At 38.9% G+C, this 24,886-nt stretch overlaps 1 protein-coding gene and 1 pseudogene across 1 annotated transcript in view; one reads left to right on the forward strand and one right to left on the reverse strand.

The window, feature by feature from the left end:
* Positions 1-24,886, reverse strand: part of CTNNA3 (catenin (cadherin-associated protein), alpha 3) — a 2,468,838-nt gene that overhangs the window by 1,546,109 nt on the left and 897,843 nt on the right. The gene's annotated exons all lie outside the window — the stretch shown is intronic.
* Positions 7,795-8,786, forward strand: LOC102823409 (annotated as a pseudogene).

Raw genomic sequence — 24,886 nt, forward strand, 5'->3', positions numbered from 1 at the left:
AGATAGATAGATAGATAGATAGATAGATAGATAGATACAGATTCCTGATGTGGCACTGTAGGATCAGCACTGAACTGCAAACCACAAGTTTGTTGGTTCAAACCCACCAGCCCGTCCTTGGAAACACTGTATAGAGTTATTATGAGTCAGAATTAACTTGATGGCACTTAACACTATAAAGTAAGCACAGTACTGCTAACCATAAGTTCAGTGGTTCAAACCCACCAACCAGTCCTTGGAAACTGTATACAGGAACCAACTCAACAGAACTACTTAACAACAACAGCAACAACATATGGCACGTAACCATGCCTGCCTACCCCCACCCTCCAAAAGAGAAAGAAAGCAAAATAGAAGGAAGTCACCAAATTCCTTAAAAGAAGGTTTTTATAGAGAATATAAGATGTCTTATAGAATTTACCATATAGAAAATAAGTGAAGGTCATTCCAATAAGAGAAAAAAATTCACAAACAGATTATGAAGGCATAATAAAACGTGAGCTGCTCAGCAAATGTCAAATGTTTTGCTGCAACTGAACTGTTGGTTACATGGCATACTAGCAAATGAATGAGAAAATTACCAAAAATCACATTTGGACCACATAATAAAGGATTTCTATGGTAAGTTGCATTCACTGTCTTTCATAACAGCTATTTTTCCTAGCAAAATCACCTGCCAAATCTTACAAAGATGACCATGCCAACTTCACTTTTATCCTTGACTGTCCATCACATCTTATTAGACTTATCAGGATGGACGCCCTATTCAGGAACAACCAACTCAGAGGCTAGACAGCGATCTATGAGGTGTCACAGTACAAAATGATTAGCTCAAGCAATTCGTTTTCTTCTCTGTAGTTTTAAAGTAATATATGTGGCAAGAATGAGCTGATTTGCAGTGAAGCTAAAGTCATAAGGTAGAGAATAGGCATTCTCCTGGCAAGCTAATTCCATAGGGAGCAAAGATCATGAGTGAGTAAGAGGTCTGAGGCAAACAGAAATGAAAACAAGCCAGCAAAGTGTCCCAGCCCTGCAGAGAAGCTATAATTCCCTGTCCAGTAATACGTCTGCCCTTCTAGAGAGATGATGGGCTTTACCAAACAAAAAGTGAACCATATCTGTAAAATGCCATAAGAATGAGTTTAGCTATTCAGCCCAGAAGTGACACTAAGAACAAGCATACCATGATCATTTTTTAAATATTGTCTGGGGAAGGAGAAGACCATTCTGTTACTATTAGGTGACATCAAGTCTGTTGGGACTCAGAGTGACCCTACACAAAACAGAACAAAACACTGCCTGGTCCTGTGCCATCCTCATAATTGTTATGTCTGAGCCCACAGTCTCAGTCACTGTGTCAAATTGTCTTGTTAGGGGTCTTCCTCTTTATTTTGTCCCTAAACTTTACCAAGAATGATGTCTTTCTCCAAAGATTGGTCCCTCATGCCAAAATGTAGAACGTATGAGAGACAAAATCACATCATTCTTGCTTCTAAGGAGTATTCTCGCTGTACTTCTTCCAAGACAGATGTGTTTATTCTTCTGGCAGTCCCTTATTCTTCACCAACACTAGAAATTCAAATGAATTGATTTTCCTATGTTCTTCCTTATTCAATCTCCAACTTCACATGTATATGAGGAGAATGAACTGCCATGGTTTGAGTCAGGTGCACCTTAGTACTCAACCTGACATCTTTGCTCTCTGATAATGTAAAGTGGTCTTTTGCAGCATATTTGCTTAATAAAATGTGTCCACTGATTCCTTGACTGCTGCTTTGATTGCTTTATGCAAGCAAAATGAAGTCTTTGACAACTTCAGTCTATTCTCCTTTTATCAGTATGTTATTTATTGGTCCAGTTAGGATATTTGCTTTCTTTACACTGAGGAGCAATACATACTGAAGGATGTATTCTTTGATCTTCATTAGTATTTCAAGTCCTCTTTACTTTCAGCAAACAAGACTGTGTCATTTGCATCTGAAGATTCTTCATCAAATTCGGACACCATGGTTCTCTTCACATAATCCAGCTTCTCAGATTATTTGCTTTGCAAACAGATTGAATAAGTATGGTGAAAGGATAATACCCTAGTATACATCTTTCCTGATTTTAAACCATTCAGTTTCCCCTTGTTTTTTTTCCCAATAACTGCCTCTTGGTCTATGCACAGGTTCCCTCATGAGCACAATTTAGCACTCAGGAATAGCCATTCTTTTCAGTATTATCCATAGTTTGTTATGATTCACAGAATTGAATATCTTTGCATAGTCAATAAAACACAAGTAAACACCTTTCTTGTATTCTCTGCTTTCAGTCAACGTCTATTTATTGTCAGCATGATATTCCTTGTTCCATGTCCTTTTCTGAATGATCTGAATTTCTGGCAGCTCCTTGCTAGTGTTCTGCTGCACGCATTTTTGAATGATCTTCAGCAAAATTTTACTTGCTTGTGATATTAGTGATATTGCTCGATGATTTCCACACTCCATTGGGTCACCTTTCTAGGTTCCTAAACTGTGAGGGGATAAATTTCTGGTATTTTCAGCCATCTACTTGTAACACAAGCAGCACTAACTAACTAACACAAAACCTGGGATCAGGAGAGAGCAGAGCTTCTCTAATAGACACCTAAAATGTGGAAGCATGAATAAAAGCTACATGAAAACTAAGCTGCCTAGTGGCAAAAAACAAAACAAAACAAACACTAGATTGCCTTGAAAAAAACTGTTGGAGAAATTATGGATGTCTGAAGCAATGCTGCTGAAGGCTCAGAAAGAAGCGAGAAGAGCTGTAACACTATATGGGCGAAGTCAGTGGCAGAGGAACCAGGAGACTGACATTAGACCACATGGAAATACACCCACAGAGTACAAGTGCTGAGTTCCTTCATGCAAGAGGCTTCCTGGGAAAGCAGGGTGTCTCTGGGCACTTAGCAGTGAAGTTAAACTCTCTGATGCACGGAGTGATAGAGCTAAGTGCTTTCCATCCAAGGCTTACTGGTGGAGTAGAGCGCCCACTGGCATATTTTTCAGTGGCACTAAAGAGCTTTGTAACACTTGCTCAAGCAGAGCAAAGAAGAAGCTGAAGTCTCCAAGTGATCAAAGAACCAGGAAGCAGAAGCTGAAGAGACTAGGAGCAGGGGAAACAGAGCTGCCTCAATCTCAAAGGTAGGGCCATGACCTTTAAGCTCTTGAAGGGTCGAACCATGAACTCTGGGGTTTCTATGGTGGGGCCAGCATTTGCTAAATTTCAGAGTCAGCTCTTCACCAACTCTGTTCTGAAATGTGACAGCGCAGTTAAGATGAGGCCACTGCCCAAAGTTGAGAGGGTTGGGGGGTCCAAGCCCAAAGCGTCAGAAGAAGGGTGCCTTCAGGGGCAAAGGTTACCACCTAGATGGACCAGAATGGGGCCGTCCAAAGTCAAGGCAGCAAAGTTGCCTTTCCAGTGGCCCTGGAAGGCAGAGCTAAAACTCAGGGTTGAGGGGCCTCTACCCAGAATCCAGAGAGCATGGCCAACACCATTGCCTAGATGATCTCAGCAAACAGAGGAATGCTTTCAAACATTGAGAGCTAATGTAAATTGTCTTGCTGAATTTTTAACTTGCTTGATGCCCTTTATACATTCTTTCCCTACAATTGCTCCTATTTATAATGGAAATAGCTACCTTTTGCCTGTTCCACCATTGCATTTGGAAGCAGATATCTTATCTTCTCAAGGAATAGGAATTTTGAAGAGGAATTTTGTCCCAAGGTGAGAATTTGGAGTTGAAATAATTTTGGTATAATGTAATGGGCACTGGACTGCAAACCATAAGGTCGGCAGTTGAAACTCACTAGCCGCTTCCCAGAAACCCCATGCAGGGTCGCTATGAGTTAGAATAGACTCGACAGTACTTAACAACAACAACATAATAGGGTCAGTGCATGTTTGATTGTACAAGTGTTAGTTGTATCATGTGAGGTACAAATATGAATTCATAACTTTTTAATTGGAGATAATACATATGATTTCAGGAACTATATACAGGTGCCAAGTTGACAGTTGATGGATTGTGATGGTTAAGGTTTTATGCCAGTTTACTGGGCCAGGACTCCCAATGGTTTAGCAGTTTAAATGAAGTAGTCCCCCCATTATAAGATCTAATATAATGTCATTACGGTCCATGACGAGATCCTCAGGGGTGTGGCCTGCAACATCTTTCATCTTACAAAACTAAAAGGAGGGAGGAGTTTGAATGGAGAGTGGTAGAACCCAATACTATGGTACTTGGTTACCTTTCAGTCCTGAAACTGAACTCACTCCTGTGGCCCAATTGTCAGCCAAGCACTGTTGATGTGAAATGCTATCGAGTCATTCCCAACTCATAGCAACCTTGTATAGAGCTTTCAAGAAGCAGTTGGGGTGTTTGAACTGTCAAACTTGTGGTTAGCAGTCATAGATAGGTCTATAAGGGGTATAGACAACACTAGTGAGTTATGCACACTATAGATTGTTAACCATTTGAGATCACAAGGGCAGAGTTTTCCAAGAACAATTCAGTAGGGTTGGGAAATAAGGAGGTATGGGAACATGAAACATGAAGCATGATAAAGAGATGGTTCATTGAAAGGACTACAATCAATGGCATGAATTGTTGTGTACCTGATTTATTGAATGTAGAATTGATGGTCTGCTCTTGAAATCTTCACCCAGTTCACAATGAAATGTTTTAAAAAGGGGGAAAGGGGGAGAGAAAGGTGAACCGAGAAAGACAGACCTACTAATACCAAGAATGAGGAGCCAGAGTGGAGCATTTCCTTAGAGCAATGCTCCCTGCATTGTGAAGCTCCAAGATCTAGGGGAAGTTGGATAATAAAACACTTGGTGATCACCAATGAATGTTAGGCCTACAGAAGTTAAAAGGAAACAAGAACCTTTCCCCAGAGCCGACAGAGTATGTGTTCACTAGAGTGGTACTTTGATTGTGGACTTCAAGCCTCCTAATCTATGAGAGAATAAATTTCTATTTATTGGAGCCATCCACTGTGGTATTTCTGTTTTAGTAGCAGTAGATAATTAAGACAAATTTCTTAAGCTGAAAAGGCATAAAGCATAGAAACAATTACCACTCATTTATATGGAAAATTTTCTTTTAGCATTCCCAGACCCTCCAAACAGCCTACCAAATCATACCAATTAACACATAAAACATAAAGTAACACTAACATACAGTGCTCACAGACACAGTTCAAAGATTCAACAGGAGTTGATGCTGAAACACTGAGTGTAGTTCCCCGGGGAGGAGCTCCATGATGCCACTTCTGCTCCAGGTAAGCACAGTTTCTTTAAAGACTTGCTGTGAAACAAAGGCTGAATGCTAGTTTTCTTTTTGGTCCTCCTTCTCTCCCTTCCACCCTAAAGCAAAAATCCTCTTCAGTTAGTGAAAACAAGTACAAATGTAGATCTTTTGTAAAAGTATGGTGATATAAAGGGAGCTTTGAATAAGTGGGAGATGCCTGCACCAAAGTTCTATGTTTTATAGTTACAATTTTTTTTCTTTTTATAAAGGAAAAAAGCAACTTAGAGAATTGTATAGTTTAAGACCTATTTTTTTTTTTTTCATTTCTATCCAACAAAAATAAATATTCAATCTTAGTCTGGATAAATCTATATAAGATGTGTTGTTGTTGTTGTTGTAAAGTGCCATTCAGTGAATTGTGTCTCATAGAAACCCTGTGTACCGTTTCCAAAGAGTGGCTGGTGGGTTTGAACCACAGACCTTTAGTTAGCAATCCAGTGATTATCATACAGTAGTACCATACTAGTAAGGCACCAATAACCTGTTAATGCCATCTACTTATTTTCCCACACTACAGAGAGTTTGGTTTGGCTTCAAAGAAATAAAAATAGTTATTTGAATTAGATAGGAGTCAAAGGATCTGCCTTAAGTCCCTCTACTGAGGTCATCGATGAATCAAGTCAGTTACTTCAATTCTTCGGGATTCAGTTCTCGGATATGTAAAACGTGTTCTGGAAAAAAACAACAGCAGAATCCCTTATTTGAAATCTGTGAATCTCAAAGCCTTGGATAGATAACTAGACTTGATTGCTGTTGTTAAGTGCTGTCAAGTCGCTTCCAATTCATAACAATGCTGTATCAGGTTTCCAAGTTTTAAATCTTTGCAGGAGCAGAAAGTCTCACCTGTCACCACAAAATGGATGGTGGACTCGAACCACCGACCTAGTGGTTTGCCCATGCAGTGCTTATCCTATGGAGCCACTGCATTCCCAACTATACTTGGTACTGCTACAATAGTTTTAAAGTTTAACTTGCAAAGCTCCTCTCTAATCTTTCAGAAGTATCTATAGAACACACTGAAACCTAAGAATTAGCACTAAGGATCTAACCATGTGATAACATGTTTAGCTGTTTTGATTTCTCTAAGCAGAAGCATAAAGTAGCTTAGAAAGAAAACACCAAGAAACAATTATAGACACCAAATCAAAAACATTTCCATGATTTAGTGAACTACTACAAAGGGGGGGAGGGGAAGGATTAACGTTGACTGTTTCCTTTGAGGGAAAGTCTGAGCTCAAATATAGACAATTAACAGAATAAATCATTTGTATGAGAGGATGACTATGAGTTGAAACCCACTCCACAGCACTTAGCAACAAACAAATAAATGGTTACCTATTTACAATGTTAAATCTACCATTTTTTAAACTATTCAATCACAAATATAATTTGAAAATAGTGAAGTATATATTTTCTAACTGAAACTTAAAACGTTGTTGTTGTAAGTGCCGTCAAGTCAGTTTCCATTCATAGCAACGTTCTACACAACAGAACCAAACATTGTCCTCACAATAGTTGTCATATTTGGGCTCATTGTTGCTGCCACTGTGTCAGTAAAAAAATCCACTTTTTTGCTGACCCTGCATTTTTCCAAACATAGCCTTCTCCAGGGACTGGTCCATCCTGATAATATGTTCAAAGTACAAGAAACGAAATCTAAATCTCACCATCATAACTTCTAAGGAGCATTCTGGTTGTATTTCTTACAAGACAGATTTGTTTGTTCTTTTGGCAGCCCAGTTTTACTACCACTAAAACGTAAGTGGTGAAAGCATCATTTTGACTGATAAAATGAAAAATAAATGATATCACCGTTGAGTTGGTTTCTTAGGAAAACATATGCATAAAATTATTTTCTCTCTCATGATGAAATAATAAACTCATTTTTTTGAGGACATACTGTACTTGAGAAAATTGAACACCTTTACAGATACTGAAGATACTCAAGTTTGTAAATAACTGTAATTTTTAAATACAAAAATGAAATGGTAGAAAAAAATATATAGCTTAACACAATGACCTGAAAATTAATTTTTTCAATCAAAGAGTTTCCCTCAATATGCCATTGAAAGATGTAAACACAAAAATCATATTTCAAAATAATATTTTTCCTAGCACTTTTAGACGCTGCTGGCTTACGGAAATGAATGGGTTTGACCTAAAGTAAATATTCTGTAGAGATTCTCATGAAAGTGATGATACAAACTTCAGAAACAAATGAACACATACTGGGCCATTTCTAGGGTACCACAAAAAAAAAAAAATTAAGATACACACACTTACTAAACTATACAGCCAAGGAAATTGCAAGTAAGAATTATATATCAAACTTTCTTCTGATTTAAAGACGGTGCAGGTCTGGGACTGTGTTGCTGCGGGGCCTGAATTTTGCCGCTGCTCATTGCTGACGCTCGCCTGCCCGGCGTGCACTCTGGATTCCTTCCTCTTTCAAAACCAGCATGGTAACTCTTAAGGATCAGCTGTGATTCAGATTCTTCTTCAGGAAGAACAGACCCCCTAGAATAAGATTATAGCTGTTGGGGTTGGTGATGTTGGCATGGCATGTGCCATCCGCATCTTAATGAAGGACTTGGCAGATGAACTTGCTCTTGTTGATGTCATGGAAGATAAACTGAAGAGAGAGAAGAGGGATCTTCACCATGGCAGCCGTTTCCTTCGGACACCAAAAATTGTCTCTGGCAAAGACTATAATGTCACTGCAGATTCCAAGGTGGTTATTATCACAGCTGGAGCACGTCAGCAGGAAGGAGAAAGCCGTCTTAATTTGGTCCAGCGTAATGTGAACATCTTTAAATTCATCATTCCTAATGTCGTGAAATACAGCCCAAACTGCAAGTTGCTTACTGTTTCTAATTCGGTGGATATCCTTACCTAGGTGGCTTGGAAGATAAGTGGCTTTCCCAAAAACCATGTTATTGGTAGTGGCTGCAATCTGGATTCAGCACAGTTCTGTTTCCTAATGGGGGAGAGACTGGCAGTTCACCCACTAAGCTGTCACGGGTGCGCCCCTGGAGAGCATGAAGACTCTAGTGAACCTGTGTGGAGTGCTGTGAACATTGCTAGTGTCTCCCTGAAAAATCTGCACCCTGATTTAGGCACTGATGCAGATAAGGAACAATAGAAAGAGGTGGTCAACAGTGTTTATGAGGTGATCAAACTGAAAGGATCTACCTCCTGGGCCCTTGGACTCTCTGTGGCAGACTTGACAGAAAGCATAATGAAGAATCTTAGATGGATACATCCAATTTCCACCATGATTAAGGGACTTTATGGGATTAAAGATGACGTCTTCCTTAGCATTCCTTGCATCTTTGGACAGAATGGGATCTCAGATGTTGTGAAGGTAGCGCTGACTCCTAAGGAAGAGGCCCATCTGAAGAAGAACGCAGATCAACTGTGGAGCATCCAGAAAGAGCTTCAGGTTTAAATCTGCTGTCTAGGCTTCACTGTCTAGACTGCAAAAGGGATTTTAGTCAGGGGGTTGTGCATGTTGTCCTTTTTATCTGATCTGTGATTAAAGCAGTAACATTATGACCTAGGAAGAACATCTGTTTTCCTAAAGTCAGACAAAGGAATGGTCCATAAAACCTTATAGCTATCGCCTGATGGTGGACAATACTAAACCTCGTATACTTGTAACCTGGTTAATATACAAGAGTTCCACCACCTCTGAGACATCACTGTCCACGCCCTTCAGACCAGAAGGATGTGGTTACTGTGTGTTATATCAATTCTGGTTCACACACTCAACATGTCTAGCCCAATGTATTTTTCCAATCACATCCTGGGCACCAATGTGTAAATTCAGTATTGCATGTCTTATGCATAATTTTCCTGAAAGATCTTATTTTGTGTACTATATCAGAGTAGTTTACATTGACATATAATGTAAAAAGATCTACATATAAACATTGTAACTATCTGTCATACCAACTAAAACATCAAATAAACCATGAACAGTAACAAAAAAAAGAAAGACTGTATAGGAAAATCTGTTGTGGTTAAGTGCTGTTTAGTCAGTTTCTAACTGCTGCAGACCTTTTGGATAGAAGTCCAGTGCTTAGCCTACAGTGCCATATCGGGACACTTTTTATAATTAAAGACCTTTACTTTCCATATGTATCCTCAGGTAACAATTCTAATTTATAAAGCAGCTTAATCAGTATCTTTCCTTGACCCCTTACCATAAGCAGACATTTCTGAAATCTGCCATGAGAAATTCATATCTGAAACACGGCAGATTGCCTGCACAATTTATCGCATCCCCCTCAAAACTCATGTAATGACAAGTGAATACAAATGAGGACAGAGGAGACAATACTAAAACCAAACCCTTTGCCCTGGAGTTGATTCTAACTAATAGCGACCCAATAAGACAGAGAAAAACAGTCCCATGGTGTTTCCTAGGCTGTAAATCTTTATGGAAGCAAAGAGTCATATCTTTCTTTTGTGGAATGGCTGGCAAGTTCCAACAGCTGACATTTTGGTAAGCAGACAAATACTTAACCACTACACCACTAAGGCCATTAGAGGAGATAAGAATGGATGAACTAAATATTCCCGCATGTTTTTGGAGAATGTAGACTACATAATTGATAAGAAGAATCAACTAAGGTACAACTTCAGTATTTATGGGGCAGGATGGAAAGGCAGGGGGATTTTGATGGTGTCAAAAATAAAAAGGGGGTAAAGTCGAGACTAAAAATATATGATTTGCCCTAACATCTTTGTGGAGAATGCCTGACAGATCCCCCATTTTCACCACAAACTACAAAGGTAGTACCCGTTCCTTCCAGCAGAGAAGAGGAGAGGTTTATTTTCTGGTAAACTAAAACTCTGATCAATAGAAGTTCTAGAGAGAAAATGGGAAGAAGTTTTATAACTGTATTAAACAGGAGAGCGTCGGACTCTGAGCAGCAAGAGGAAGCCTGAGGGTACAGTGGAACATTATCTTAAGGATCCTGTGTTGCTGTAGCTTTAAGTGCCATCATAATCACATCGGTTCTTACTGATAGCAACCCTTTATAGGAGCTCTGGTAGCATAGTGGTTATGAATCGGGCTGCGAACCGCAAGGTCAGCAGTTCGAAACTACCAGCTGTTCTGTGGGAGAAAGATGAGGCTTTCTGCTCCCATAAAGACTTACAACCTCGGAAACCCTGTACAGGGTCGTTGTGAGTCAGAACCGACTCCATGGCACATAACAACAACAACAACATAGGGTTTCAAAGAATGGCTGGTAAGTTTGAAATGCCGACCTTGCAGTTCAAACCAACCTTTTGGTCCAGTGCTTATCCTACAGTGCCACACCAGGACTCCTAAGGATTCTGTAGGAACATAATTTATATGCCAGAATTACATATACAGTCGACAAGGGTAAGGGTAAACAAACAAATCATTTCAGGCATGAAACTTTAATTTCACATAAACCCGTCCTTAGGAATGTATTAGTGGGTATGCTTCAGCAAAATGGGTGGCAAGCCAACACAGTGAATAAGTGGGATCCAGCAAATGGGAACCAAATACAAGAGAATGGTGAAGGCAAGTCCTAGGTTAACAGGGAGGATTAGAAACTGTAGCAAAGGAAAGTCTCTCATGGCAAAATAAAACTGAGGGATTACTTGAAGTGCTGAATACTTGGAAAAATTTGGCACCTGACAAATTTGTTAAAGCTTTTGGGAAAACAATCGGTTCTAGACGTTAAACAAAACTACGCAAATCTAAAAGAGAAAAAGAGAGAACAGGTTAACAAATGTAACTGCATGGAAATAAAATGTTGAATAAAAAATGGAAACATAATCCAGTAAATCACTGGACTCAACAATGCTATTGCTTACCTAGTCACCATTATGTCAACACTGTACATTTATGTAGTATTATATAAACTTGGGGGATGGGGAGAGTAATACAATTAAATTTTCAGTTATAACACCAGAAAATTAAAATATTGACAAACTGAAGAAATCATATGAGAAGTAAATAGTAAATAAAGTAACTAAAATAAAGTAGTAGCTAAACTAAAGTAAGTTCATCTGAGAATAGTCAATGTAAAGGGTGAGAAGGAGAGTAAAAATGGATATTTCCAATATGAGTCTTTTCACTTATTTGTTTTTTAAACTGTGTATGTTGCTTTTGTTAAGTGCTATTGAGTCGGTTCTGACTCATAGCAACCCTATATAGGCTTTCCAAGGAGTGGAAAGTGATGAACTTGAACCGTCAACCTTGCAGTTCAATCTGACCTTGCAGTACAGCTCTTTAACCCACAGGGCCACATCAGGACTATAAGTATTACTTAATTAAAAGTAAAACTCAGTTTAAGAATTCAGTGCTCCATCCTGGATATTTTCCATCTCCCAGAGTTACTTACTAAACATTAAGTATACTGAGAAAGCTAATATTCTAAGCCATTATAGGGTTCATTTTTTGATAGGGGGAAAATGTTCAGAAAGAACCGGGCCACTAGGCACCAGGGGATAGAGTACTGAAATGAAAGAAAATCCCTGAAGGGGAGGTAAGAAGGTACTTGAGGGAAATGTTTCTCTTTTTGTTACAGGAGTGTGACACTATTGTTTGGACTTCAGGTTTACTGCATGAGAATGAGCTATAACTGATCAGGCCTACAACAGTCTCTTTGAGTAGATGAGATGGTACCTGCTGAAGCAAATGTTCCCTGATTGGGAAAATGGATCTAAGAAAACCAGGAGAGGGCTTTGCCGCTTTCTTCTCTTGCAGTAGAAAACAACAATGACAAAAAGATATTTAAGACTGTGCTCTCATTGATGAATATTAAAGGAAGAATGAAGCAAAGAATCCTTGGAATGGGACACGAACAGAAAGCGAGCAATCTTCACCTTATGAGTCGTATTTCAACATTTATTATCTTTGTGTTGTCCCTAAACTTAGGAAATTCAGCTTCACGTTTCAGCTAAGCTACTTGGTTCAAGAAAAAGGATTTGTGCACTCTTGAGCTGTTGTATTCAGTGGCTGCCTGACACCACTGTAGATTTGTCAGGGGTATCAGAGAAAGACCCTATGAGGAGCTTACATCTGAAGGGACACACAGTCCCCAGAGTTGTTCCCTACTTGCTGTCAAATATTGGCTCTGAACAAAGGGATTCCTGAACAGTCATCAAACTCACCAATCCTTCCCCTCCATTCTCTTTCTTCATAGCATTCATGATTTATTATTGCCATTGTTGCTGTGATAAGTGCCATCAAATCGGTTCTGACTCCTAGTGACCCTGTATAAGGTTTCCAACGCTGTAAATGTTTGTGTGAACAGAAAGCCTCATCTTTCTCCTTTGAGCAGCTAGTAGACTGGAACTTATGACCTTGTTAGCAGTCCAGTGCTTATCCTACAGAGCCACCACGCTTCACTGTCATTTGGTGCATACGTAGGATGTTTATTTTTATCATTAGAACAAAGTTCATGAATAGCAGGCACTTTATGTACTATAGTAGTTGGCCTAACACCAAGGTGTCTGTCTGACTCTGTATAGGGTTTCCATGGAGTGGCTGATGGATTTAAGCTGCTGACCTTGCTGTTTATCCTACAGCACCACACCAAGACTCCAAGAACAGTTGTTGTTGTTAAGTGCCATCGAGTCAGTTCCGACCCACAGAAAGCCTGTACAGGGTTTCCAAGGAATGGCTGGTGAACAAGAACAGTGGAAACACTTAATACAAGTCTTTGGAACAAACAAATGACTTCTCAATCCAACACCAGATAAGTAAGTTATGAGTTTCATTTTTACTAAAGATGGTGACATTTGCTTCCAGGCACTAGGTCAATTTTTGCTTGAATCACAATTTTGTCACATAGGGACTCTGCTGTGAACCACATTCCTTAAGCATTCCCCCACACTCTCAAGGGAACTTGGCTCGCAGGGGATAGTCAGAGCTATTGAAGAGTAACCATACAGAAGATTCCTTCACTCACCCTGAGAAAGTCCCCAAATAGGCTGATATATTTTAGTGAAATACAAAGGTCCAGAGGCTTGTGTTCTCTGCTGCTCCGCACAAGTCTATGCAGCACTCCTCATCTCTCGGAAGTTAAATATCCCTTAGGTCTGAAGTCTACAGTAAAGAATCCACATACTATTTCAGAAACAAAAATAGAGCTCACCACGGAGCATCTGCTTCTTTATCGAAATGAAGAATTCTATTATCTTTCCCCACCTGGTGGTTGGAGAATTTAATTCCTAATACTGATATATTTGTCAGGGAGGCAAATTTAAAAAAAAAAAAAAAATCTACACGTGTATCCAGTTGAAATGATTACATATAATGCTTTTAAAGCACAATATAAAAATTACCATGGCAGGGTCTTAAATGAAGAGTGAAACATCAAATAATAAGGTACAAATGTGGTTAAGAGCACACTGAAGTCTTTATAGTTCTTTTTCAATTCCTTTATTCCACAGTGAGAATTTATGAGAACATGTGGGAATATACATATTTAGGAATACAAATTTTACAGAGTGACTTTGGTACCACATGTTCCTCTGTGGAATTTGTTCTAAAGGGAAAACTAGACAACTAATTTCTCTCAATATAAATGGCTTTAAATGAATCTGAATGGCTGTTTCTGGGTAGGGGTCTTTTAAGCCTCTGTTAGAAGAACATTCTAATATCAGTATCGAAATTAGTAAGTTTGTTTGGCAAGAACATTATCAAATCCTTTTCTGACTATCAGCAAAAAGAAAGTGGGATAGGCAGGAAAGAAGAGAAATACTAACAAAAAAGAATATGTTAGACCAACACAGATTCATACTACCTCATTATTAATTCCAATTCCCAAACATGCCATCGGCCTACTATGAATTCCCTGGGCAAAAAGTATCACAACTGCATACATGTTGTTGCTGAGTACCGTGGAGTAGGTTCTGACTCATAGCGACCCTGCACTGGGTTCCCAAGGCTATAAATCTTTACAGGAGCAAAAGCCTCATCTTTCTCCCATGGAACGGCTGGTATGTTTGAACGGTCAACAGCCTGATTCATAACCACTGTGCTACCAGAGCTCCTTACATAGAAGTATGTATTTTCCTCCAAACTCTAAGTCCCACATTACTCAGAAGTTCTTCAAGTCATGAATTTACCATCATGAGGACCTGTCCCAAGTATTCACTTGGAGCTGAATTGTTGTTGTTAAGTGCCTTTGAGTAAATTCTGACCCATAGTGACCTTGTATAGGGTTTGCAAGGAGCAGCTGGTGGGTTTGAACCGCTAACATTGTGGTTCAAACCAACCTTGTAGTCCAGTGCTTATCACACCTACCTGTATTAATGAATGGACTTTTGTTTAGTATACATAGTTGTTATTAAGTGCCATTGAGTTGGTTCCAACCCATAGTGATCCCTGTATAGGGTTTCTGAGGAGCAGCTGGTGAACTTGAACCACCAACCTTGCAGTTCAAATGACTTTGCAGTCTGGCGCCTTAGCCCACAGTGCCACACCAGGACTCCAACTAAAGTTTAATTGCTTGCAAGTTAAATGACACAAAACCAAACCCACTGGCACTGAGTTGATTCTGCCTCATGGAGACGCTGTATAGGATTTCAAAGGCTTTATGGGAATAGAAAGCCTCAGCTTTCTCTGATGGAGCAGGTAATGCATTTGAAATGCTGAACCAGTGGCTTTCCTGCATTGCCATCGGGACCCTTTAAATATCCTGACACCAAAAACCCAAGCCCATTGCCGCCAAGTCAATTCCAACTCTTAGTGACCCTCTATAGGGTTTCCAAGGCTATATATCTTTATGGGAGCTGAGAGCCTCAACTTTTTCTTATTGAGTGGCTGGTGTATTTGAACTTCCAACTTTGTGGTTAGAAGCCCAGTGCTTCTCTTACAGTACCACAACAGTGCAGTAATTAGCCAAATGCAGAATATGGAAAGAACTAACATCCAAATGGCATAGCATCTCCAATAAATGGATGACAATAAAAAACAGAGACATGAAAACCATATGTGATACATAGGCATTGTTGAAATCTTGCCTTAAACCAACCAGCTCTAAAGATTCATTGTTGGTTTGTCAGGTGTGATAATGCTAGGCGTTTGAATGAAAAGTCCTTATAGAGTACAAAAACACACTGATTATTTATTTACACACCCAGCATTCTTACCCAGAGAACACACTCATTCTATGTTGGTTTGCTAACTGCATCCCCCACCCCAGGTTTTTTGTAAGCTACAAAATAGTCATAGTACTCTTACAAAATTACTTGGGGGAGGTAGCTGGCAAATATACACAGAAGTACAGACTGTGCATGTTATGTTCAGAAAATACACATATATATGCTGTTGCTATTGTTACATGGCATCCAGTCAGTGCTCACTCATAGCAACACTGTACATGGTTTTCCAAGGAGCAGCTGGTGGGTTTGAACTGCTGATCTTTCAGCTAGCAGTCCAGTGCTTATCCCACAGCACAAAACCAGGACTCCATATCTACATAGAGTATGCAATATAATACACAGTCATCCCTCAGTATCTACAGAGGATTAGTTCCAGGATTAATACCAAAATCCATAGATGTTCAAACCTCTTATGCAAAATGGCTTGTTATTAGAAAATTCTTACAACCAACATGCAGGACTGTGCATAGGTGTCCTGGTGTGGCACTGTATGATAAGCACTGATCAGCGAACCACAAGGTAAGCAGTTCAAACCCAACAGGCGCTCCTTGGGAACCCTGTGTTGTTAAGTCCCTTCAAGTCAGTTCTGACACAACCCTGTATAGGGTTTCTGAGGAGCAGTTGGTGGGTTTTAGCTGATGACCATGTGGTTCAAAGTCCATGCTGTTCCTACAGTGACACACCAGAAGTCCAGGAAAGCCTGGTCACTATGAGTTGGAACCAACTTGATAGCACTTAACAATAACAAAAGATTAATTATAATACCTAATATAATGTAAATGCCATGTTATTAGTACTTTATACTCCCTTTTAGCCTTTGAGGGACTGTTTTGACCACTTAATTGCTCCCCCACAGAATATTTCCCATCTACAGTTGGCTAGATCTGTGGGTGGAGAATTGTGGATATAGAGAGGCAACTGTATAAATATGTGTATATATGTATGTGATGTACATATATGTAGGTAGATAGGTAGACAGAGAGAGATGGGTAGAAAAAAAGATGTTGTTGGGTGTTAGCTAGCCAATTTTGAGTCATAGCAACCCCAATGAGAGATACATATTACAGGCAGGTAGGTGGTAGTAGGTAGGCAGGTAGGTAGGTAGGTAGGTAGGTAGGTAGGTAGGTAGGTAGGTAGGTAGATAGATAGATAGATAGATAGATAGATAGATAGATAGATAGATAATTTACTGCTGGTTACATGGTGTGGAATGGATTCTGACACATAGCGACCCTGTATAGGGTTTCCAAGGCTGTAAGTCTTTCAGCAGAAAGTCTCATTTTACTCCCATGGAGCAGCTGGTAGATTCAAACTGATAGCAAATTCCAAGTCATAGCGACCCTGGTGAAATATATATATATGTAGGTAGTAGGTAGGTTGGTAGGTGGATGGATGGATGGATGGATGGATGGATGGATGGATGGATGGATGTTGTTAGGTGCTAGCTAGCCAATTCCTAGTCATAGCTGCCCTATATTGAGCAGAATGAAACACTGTCCAGTCCTGAACCATTTCTATACTTGAGCCCATTGTTGTTTGAAGGCATATACTTGAGCTCAAATTATTTGAAGGCATTCCTCTTTTCCCCTCTATTTTTGGTGCTGTAGGATAAGAATTGGACTCACAATCATACAGTCAGTGGTTCACACCCACCAACTGCTCCTCAGAAACTATATACAGGGTTTCTATGAGTTGAAACGGACTCAACAGCACTTAACAACAACTTTCCCAAGTATGATGTCACTTCTCCAGGAACTATTCCCTCCTGATAACATATTCAAAGTATATAAGAGGCAGTGTGTCTCCATACTCACTTCCAGTGAGCATTCTGGATTCCGTGGTGTATTCAATATTCTTCATCAACACTCTAATTCAAACACATCAACTCTGCTTGGGTCTTCATTACTAATTGTCTAGCTTTTCATGTATAGGAGGCAATTGAAAATATCATGGCTTAATTAGGGCAAACTTTAGTTCTCAAAGTGACATCTTTGCTTTTTCTCACTGTAATGAGGCCCTTTGCAGCACATTTGTCCAATGCCATATGTTATTTGATTCTCAAATGCTGCTTCCATGGTATCGATTGCAGGTCCAAATAAAAGGAAACCCTTGACAATGCCGATATTTTTTTCCTATTCATCATGATATTGCTGATTGATTCCGTTATGAGGATTTTTGTTTTCTTTGTTTTGTTGTTAAGTGCCATTGAGTCCGTTCTGAAAGATGGGGACTCCATGAATAACAGAACAAAACATCACCCAGTCCTGTGCCATCCTTACAGTCATTGTTAAGCTTGAGCCCATTGTTGTGCCCATTCATCTTGTTGGGGTTCCTCCTCATTTTTGCTGGCCTTCCAGCCTGTCTTTCTTTATGTTGAGGTATAATCCATATTGAAGGCTGCAGTCTTGGATCTTCATCAATATGTGCTTCTAGTCTTCACTTTCAGCAAGCAATGGTGTGTCATCTGCATATCTCAGGTTGCTAATGAGTCCTTCTCCAATCCTGATGTCGAGTTCTTCTTGGATTATTTACTCAGCTTTTAAGTATAAGTGAATAAGTACTGTAAAAAATTATTACCCTGAAGCACGTCTTTCTTTATTTTAAACCATGTATTATTTCCTTGTTGTGCTTGAATAACTGCCTCTTTGTCTTTGTCTAGATTCCACAAGAGTACATTTAAGTTTTCTGGAATTCCCATTCTTCACCATGTTACCCATAATTTGTTATGACCCACACAGTTGAATGTCTTTGCATAGTTAATAAAACACAGGTAAGCATCTTTTTTGTAGTCTCTGCTTTCAGTCAAGATCCATCTGACTCAGCGATGAGATCCCTGGTTCTATATTCTCTGCCCAAGCCATGGTATTTTCAATATCCACATATGCATGTGAAATCTGGACAGTGAATAAGGAAGACCATAGAAGAATTGATGTTTTTGTGTTATGGTGTTGGAGGAGAATATTGAAAGTACCATGGACTGCCAAAAGAACCAATAGATTCATTTTGGAAGAAGTACAGCCAGAGTGCTCCTTGGAGGCCAAGATGGCCAAATTTTGTCTCTCATACATCAGACATATTGTCAGGAGGGACCAGTCACTGGAGAAGGATATCATGTTTGGTAAGGTGAAGGGTCAGAGAAAAAGAGGAAGACCCCCAATGAGATGGACTGGTCAAGTGGCAACATCTCAAGCATGGCAATAGTAGTGAGGTTGGTCCAAGATTGGGAAGTGTTTCATTCTGCTGTGCATAATGAAATGAGTCGGTACTGACTCGATGGCACCTAACAATAACAACAAATATTCTCTGCTAATTCCAGTTTGGATTTCTGGCAGTTTCTTGTTGATGTATTGTTGCAATCAGTATTGAATTATCTTCAGCATCTGGTCAAATTGAATCTGGCTATGTTGTATATGTGTATATGTGTGTATGGGGACTTCAAAAAGTTCACAGAAATTTTCCTTGACATGTTCATTCCATTTTCCAAGAACTCTTTACATAGGGTTGCTATGAGTTGAAATCAATAGTAGTGGTATATATATATACAGATTTCTGGTGTAGCATGATAGATAAGCACTGAACTGCTAACTGCAAGGTCAGTGGTTCAAACTCACAAGGCGCTCCTTGGAAACCCTACACAAATGCCGAGTTCTTCTGGGCATACAAAGATGCTTTGATTTGGAACCGACTCAAAAGAACTTACCAACAGCAATAACACACATACACATATACAAGACGATTCAAAAAATATCCACACTCCATTATGTTACATTAAAATGCCCATTCATGTCCATGGCTGATGACAACACTGAGTGTGCACGTGAAGTGATTCTGTTCAACAGGTAAGTTACAGTAGATTAAGTAGCAAATCATTTGCAAACCATCCATGGCTCTTCCTGTGAAAGAACCCATGACACATTGGGTTTCAAAACCTTTGTGTGAGATAGGTACTAAAATTCACAGACAAGCATAAACAGAAGCGTTTGGATATCTGCAAACAAAATTTGGACTGATAATCAAAGGAATGTAAATGTTTCTTTAAAAAAAAATCGTTATTGGTGACGAGACACAGTTCATCACTATGAGCCTGAGTAAACAACAGAGTGTGGTATGGAAACATCCTCAATCACCGACCAAGAAAAAGTCCAAATGTCAACAGTCAGGTGGAATATTGATGCTTACAGTTTTCTGGGATTCTCAAGAACACTATCAGGAAAAAGGTTCAACAATCAACAGAGCCCATTACAGTGAGATGCTCACTGAAGAGTTGAAGCTTAAACATTGGATTAAACACAGAGGACTGCTATCCAAGGGTGCTTTGATCTTGTATGACAATGCACATCCATACAAACTTTGCCCACACTGTCAACACTGCAAAAGCTTCATTTTGAGGTAGTAAAGCAACCTCCCTATAGTCCTGATATTGCTGCATTAGACTTTCAGCTGATTTGTCCCCTGAAAGTAGCCTTTTGAGGACAAAGATTCACCTCTGGGGAAAAAGTGAAGACAGCAGTGGCTTGCAGCTCAGTCTAAAACATTTTTAATAAAGGAATATGAAAGCTAGTTGACAGATGGACCAAGTGTATTGAAAAGCAAGGAGATTATTTTGAAAAATGATGTATCTGTCTTTTCTAAAAGTTGATTAAAATAAATTCTACAGCCAGAGTGAGAGTAATTTTGACACACCCTCATGTGTGTTCATCCCACAGTGCCACACCACGACTTCATAACATATGTAGTATCATATGGAGTCCTGGTGTGGTGCTATGGATAAATGTGCTGGAGTGCAAGGTCAGTTTGAACCGTAAATTCAGTTCAAGCTCACTAGCCACTCCTCGGAAATCCTATACAGGTTCGCTATGACTTGAAACTGACTAGACGACACTTAACAACCATAATAGTATAATAAATATGCCGAATCCTTGGTGTGGCACTTACGTAAAGACTCACAGCCTTGGCAATTCTATGCATGATCACGATGAGTAGAAACTCAGTCAACGGTGTACAACCACCACCAGCATATATGTTGTTAAGTGCCACCGAGTCAGTTCCAACTCATAGCGTCCTGTATAGGGTTTCTTAAGAGCGAATGGTGAGTTTGATCTGCCGATCTTATGGTTCACAGTCCAGTGTTTAATCTACAGTGCCACACCGGGACTCCTCACCATATAGAGATAGAGATAGAGATAGAGATAGATATGGTGGTGGTGGTGGTGGTTATGTGCCGTGGAGTCGGTTCCAACTCATAGCGACCCTGCACAGGGTTTCCGAGGCTTTAAATCTTTATGGGAACAGAAAGCCTCATCTTTCTCCCATGGAACAGCTGGTAGTGTTCAGCTGCTGACCTTATGGTTCACAGCCCTATTCGTAACCACTACGCTACCAGAGCTCCTTAGAGATAGATATATAGTATATTACATAATATTTTGACATGGTATCTGGAATTAATTTTTTTTAATATTCCAAAATGAAAAAAAAAAAGTATGCATATAGAGTTGGAAGAGCAGGTAGAAATGCATCAAACAAGATCAGCAACATATTGGTGTGTTGAAGCTAATGTTGAGTATAATATTATCTCTATATTGAATATGTTTTTAAACTTTCACTAAAATAAGAAAAAAAAAACAAAACAGTATTTCCTTGAAGTCGCGCTATCTTTTCAGTTTTTCTAGATTCTCCTTTAAGAGTTATACTTGAAAAGTTTGATACACAATAAAACATTAAAAAAAAAGTTTGTTAGATTTCTCTAGGCCCAAATTTAGCTTAAGGCCATGTCTGCAGGCAATGAATAATGCTGAGGATAAGTTTACCTGTAACTTCAGTGGGGTCAGCGGGACAAGAGTTGGATAACCTTGCGAGGTCACGTTCACTTGAATTCGCCTCTTTCCAGAAAGATACTGAGCGACTGTTTTAATGGTCAGACTTGGAACCTACTTCACCCATTTATCTAAGTCAGGGCTGTTCCGTCATTACCATAAGTGACGAGACATATTTTTAATGGAGCCCTTGAGGCAAGCAGATGGAAATCAAGATTAGTGCTCTAATGGAAGATTAAAATACAAATTACAAAGGTAGAAATGTATATGACTATTCCAACCAAACACAAATGAAGGAAATCATTTTCAAACTGTTGTTGTTGTTGTTAAGTGCTGTCAAGTCGCTTCTAACCCATAGTGGCTCTGTATAAGTTTCCAAAGAGCAGCTGGTGAGCTTGAACCACCAACCTTGCAGTTCAAACGGCTTTGCAGTCTGAAGCATTAACTCACAGTGTCACACCAAGACTCCCTTCAAAACTGTAGGGAAAGCTATATTCTAGCAATCCTATCATATGAAGGGAGACTTAAGTCATAAACTCTTAGAATATGTAACTTAAAAGCATTTACTGATAAAAACACTTCACTAGTTAGGATACAGATTGTTAACAATATGTGCTGTATAATAAATGGAGCCCGGTGGCACTGTAGGATATGCACTGGACTGCTAACCACAGGTCAGCAATTTAAACCCATCAGCCACTCCAAGGAGAAAGGTGACGCTTTTTTGTCCTATAAAGACTTGTAGCCTCAGAAACTTTATATAGAATATAATAAATGGTTGTGTTGTCAAAATTGAATATAAAAGAAATAGTGAGGTTTTTAGTAATATTGGGGATTATTTGACTCTACTCTTGATTCATGTTGGTGATTCCAGATTTATATTTGTTACACTATATTCACATTACCAGAGAACCTACATAGAATCAAATTTTTTCATAGATATTCTGATTATAAGAATATTTTATAACACTTTATAGTTTACAGTGCACTTTCACAAAATTTATGAAAATTACCCAAAGTGAAATATTTAGACAGATTTTTGAGTTCCATTTTACAAACGAGTAAACTGAGACCCTGAGAAATTTGGATACAATCAGTTCCAAATTCTGTTTAATGACAAATGAAATAAATAGTATAATTGATCCTTGAATAATACAGAGGTTAAAGGTACTGACCCCATCACATACAGTAAAAAATCCACATACAAATTCTAACTGCTCCCAAAACTTAATTACTAATAAATAGCCTACCATTCGCCAGAACCCGTACTAATAACAGAAGCAGTTGATTTGTACATATTTTGTTTATATATGTGCTATATATATACTACACCCATAGAAGACACGCATTTTCAATACAAACTAAAAAAGTTATTTTGTAAAAAGTGCAGGGTTTTTTTTTGTAACTATAGGTACAATGGTCCTTAAGCTAAATTAATGTATCTTGAAATGGCAGGCGACCACAGTTGCAATCCTCAGTCTAGTGTACATATCAAATGATTCAGCTTTTTCTTGTAATGTCATGACTTTTTGGTTTTTCTCCTGCTTCTCGGGAGCGCTTCAGCATCACTAGTGGCCCTTTGTTTGGGTCCCATTCAGAGTTGACGGCATTACACTAAAACACTATGAAAATATGTGAGAGCCGCAAGAGATTACTTTATGCTGTGATAGACAATTTACTGGAGAAATGAACGATTCACATAGAGATGTTTAGCATCACATTTTTAAAACCATACTTATATAATGGACTCATGCAGCTCAAACCCATGCTGTTCCAGGTCAACTGTATATTCTGTTCTTTATATTATTCTAGAAAGATATTTTTGGATGCACTGAATTCATTTTCTAGAATGCTTAGCCCATATAAAATGGTCTTCAGGTAATTTCAAAGTTCTTGCCTAAATGCAAGGAGTTGTGTCTACGAAGGTCCTTTGATTAGAATCCCATGTCAGAGTCAACTTCTCTAATCATTTTGTAAGTGTCATTTTGAAGATTTTATAACACTTAAAAACATTTAAAATATATTATGGCTCCTTGTGGCCTGAGATTAAACAATGGTTTCAAAAATTAAAGACTCATAAAATAAAGAAAACTTGTGAGAGCCAAATTTGGACTAAATTGAAATATGTTGAACTCTTGATCTTTCTCCCAAACTTGGCTCATGGAGGTAGTTGATAGCTTTTTCATCCATACTCAGCCCTTAAAATTTGGAAGTTATCCTTAGCATCTCTCTTGTTCTCATATCTCTGCTTCTAATCCATTAGAAAAATCCTGTTGGCTTTTACCTAAAAACATATCCAGAACCTGGCCAGCTCTCACCAATCCACTGCACTGCAATAGGCCAAGCAATCTTCCTATTGTTTCTGGCTTAGCCTAACAGCTTCCTTAGTGGCCTTACTGTGTGTCCCATTTAGAGTCTGTTCTTTCCACAGAAGTGTGGGTAATCCCTGAACAAGCAACTCAATCATGTGTTTACTCTGCATAGAATCTTAAATTGGCTGTCCATTTGATCCATAATAAAAGCCGCATGTTTAACGATGGCATACAGGACTCAATACCCCTCTGACTTTATCTCCAACACTTTCTGCCCCTTTCTTTCTGTACTCCAGATTCATTGGTCTCTTTGCTGTTCATTGAGCATAGGATCTGCCACTACCTCAGGGCCTTAGCATTAGTTATTTCCTATGTATTTTCAAGGCTAACAGCTTCACATACTTCAAGGATTTGCTCATATCACTTTCTTTATGGTCCTAACCACCTTACCTAAAATTACAATCTACCCCAGATTATGTATGTCAAATCTTCCTTACTCTTCCTATCTTTCTGACTTCCATAGCACATAACACCAATGTGTGTTTGGTTGGTTGGCTGTATATGTATTTATTCATTTAGTCTGTTTTTCCTCATAGAATGAAAGCTATCCTAGGACAGGAATTTAATTTTCTTCATTGATATATTCCAAGTGCCTAGAGCATCACTTAACAATAACAACAGAACAGTGTCTGGTAGTTAATAGGTGCACAAACTATGTACTTGATAAATAATGGAAATCTCTGAGACCATCCCAACATTAAGATAGCAGTACACCCTATTTAACCCTTGATTTTCAAAGTTTATACTAGGCAATTCAGTTATATACTGGACTGACATCTGGCATTTTAGACCGAGATGGGATTTATTTATCCAGTTTAAAGAAACTATGTTCAGCTATGTGAAGCACTACAAGTGCAATTAAAAAAAAAAAAATACCAAAAAAAAGGCTCTTTAGATATGATTTTATGTTTTATAATGATATAAATCATAAAAGTCCTAGACTTATTGGGGAAATTTCATTGGTCAGGTATATTGTGGTTTGATTTATAGATGGTGTTACATGAAAATAAACATGAAAGTTGCTAAATACATAAGGGAGGAATGCTAGTGGTGCTGTAGGATAAGCACTGAGCTGCTAACTGCAAGGTCAACAGTTCAAACCCACCAGCTACTCTAGGGGAGAAAGATGAGGTTTTCTGCTGCTGTAAAGGTTGACAGCATCAGAAACCCTATACAGGGTCACTATGAGTCAAACCCAACTGGAT

This window comes from Chrysochloris asiatica, unplaced genomic scaffold (genome assembly GCF_000296735.1).
Source record: "Chrysochloris asiatica unplaced genomic scaffold, ChrAsi1.0 scaffold00020, whole genome shotgun sequence".
Taxonomy (NCBI): Eukaryota; Metazoa; Chordata; class Mammalia; order Afrosoricida; family Chrysochloridae; genus Chrysochloris; species Chrysochloris asiatica.